Source organism: Cibotium barometz, chromosome 21 (assembly GCF_041138505.1).
Source record: "Cibotium barometz isolate CiBa-2024 chromosome 21, ASM4113850v1, whole genome shotgun sequence".
Lineage (NCBI taxonomy): Eukaryota > Viridiplantae > Streptophyta > Polypodiopsida > Cyatheales > Cibotiaceae > Cibotium > Cibotium barometz.
The window spans coordinates 47,493,246-47,495,715 of record NC_141066.1 but is presented as its reverse complement, the minus strand read 5'-3'; positions in this window follow the sequence as shown (position 1 = coordinate 47,495,715).

Below are 2,470 nucleotides of genomic sequence, written 5' to 3'. Positions count from 1 at the left end.
TCTGCCAAAGATTGAAGGATAAAGTCCCACTCCACCCTATCATAGGCCTTATCAAAATCAATTTTAAAAAAAAGGAAGTCAATCTCTTGCTCATCTGCATATTCAATACCCTCCCACATAGTAATTATAGCATCCAAGATATACCTGCCCTTGATGAAGCCTTTCTGCTCTTTAAGGACTAGAGAATCCAACAAGGGAGAAATCCTTTTGGCTAGAACAAGAGCAAAGATCTTATAGACAGAATTAAGACAAGAAATAGGCCTCCAATTATGAATACTATCCTTATTGCCTCTTTTGTGAACCAGCTTGATAACTCTTGAATTAATAGAGACGGGAAGACTCCCATATATAATTCAGGGTCTCCTTCCAAATCATCAAGAGAAAGGGGCTGAGGAACTCAGCAAATTTTTTGTAGAATTCATTAGGAAGGCCATCAGGAGACCAGGAGTTTTACCTAAAGCAAGCCCTTCTATGGCTCCAATAATCTCTTTGGAAGTGACAGCAGAATCTAGCTGTTTCCTAAGGTTATCAAAAATAGTAGGTTCCCTAATCCTAGCAATATAGGCTCTAGCTTCTGTGATGGAAGAGCTCCTAATAATATCCTTGGAGAATATAGAACTATAAAAGTTGTGAACATACTTAAGGTTAGCTTGTTGAGAGTTCAAAAATTTTCCTTCTTCATCAATCAAAGAAGGCACTTGCTCTCTGGCTTTTTTCCTACTGAGGAGATTGAACATAGACTTGTGAGGAGTGTCTATTCTACCTGCCCAGAATTCCCTGGTGAATTTAATGCACCTCTCAGCCTCAAGAATCTCTTCCTCTTTGAAAAGGTTTTTAAGACTGGAGAGAAGGGGAGAAGATATAGAGTCAGGATTGTTCTCAAGGGACTCAATCTGCAAAGCTATATCTCTCCTCCTTTTGCTTCTTATTTCCTTAGCAGTCTTCATATAGACAAAAAGTTTGTGATGACGAAGAGCTTTGACAGCAATGGCCCAGGAACGCGAGCCGGAGAAGGACCGTTATTAAAGGCTTTAAGAATGATGTTTTGAACATCAGTCTGCACCTTAGAACAGTCAAATAGAGCTAGATCGGCATGAAACCATCTAGCCCTATTATCCTTGCCTGAGGAATTGAGTAACATAATAACGGGATTATGGTCGGAGAGATGAATGGAATTATCCACTCTGCAGATACGACCATCTATTGATAAGCGAGCAAGAAAGTAAAATCTATCAAGCCTAGCTGCTCTAAAACAATCACCAAATTGCTTATTATTAGTCCAGGTAAAACCAGTATCACTAGAACAATCAATAAGGCTGAGATTGGTACAGAGATTTAACCACTCATGGCTTTTCATACCCTGTACCACATAACCTTTACCCTGATGTCTATCAGCAAGAGAATCAACCATATTGAAATCACCACAAATAACAGAAGGAGAAAGAGAAAGGGATAAATCTTTCCAAACTTGGGTTCTCTCCTTATTATTGCAAGGAGCATACACCGAGACAACCTAGATATTAAAGGGGGAATCTAGCTCAATATTAACCCAATGTTTATGTTGACTTACTTTCTTGATTAGAGACACCAACCTTTGATTAATGCCAATAGTGGTACCCCCTTTACCTATCTCATGAACAGAATAAAACCAATTCCACTGTTTGCCAATTCTATTGAGATTGAATTCAAGAGCAAAGTTATTACACTTAATTTCTTACAAGCACATAATGTCAAACTTATAAGAATTATCCTTCATCCAGTTTTTTAATGCAACAGCCCTGGAAGGGTCTGTTAGCCCCTTGACATTATAAGAACATATTTTAAGATCTTCACTCATGAGTACTTTTTTGATATTTTTAGGAGGCTTTTAGAAAACAACTGAAACTTTGTTTAGATCAACACTCTTAGCCTTCTTTCTTTTATTTTTTTCCTTATGCTTAGGAAGGCTCTCCTCCTCAGCTTGTGTCATAACAACTTCCACTGAGCTCTGAGATGAGATTTCCTTTCTTTTATCCTGATCGTACTGTTCTACCCTGTCAGCAAAGCTCTTCCACCATATCCTCATCTTCGCTTGAAGAGCTTTGATGAGAAGGAGAGAGAGGAGGATCAATATCCACTTTCTGAGGCTGAGCAGGAAAGGTTACTTCATCACTTTGTTTGTTTTCCATCACAGGAGATTCAGAGACTAAATTTACCTTATCTTGTTGAGCCTCATTTTCAACAAAAGATTCATCCAAATCAACAAAGGAGTGGTGAAAATTTGTTGTAATTTTGTTTTTTTTTAAAATAGTTTTGTTAGGACCCTTAGATTTATTTCCATTTTTCTTGTCAACATGCTAAAAACCTTCTTCATCAGAATTCTTTTTTTCAAGCAACGGACAATCCTTAATTAAATGACCCTGTTTAAGACAGTGAAAGCAGGCATTGGGCAGATTTTTATAAACAACTTTCTGAACATGTAAAAGGTTAC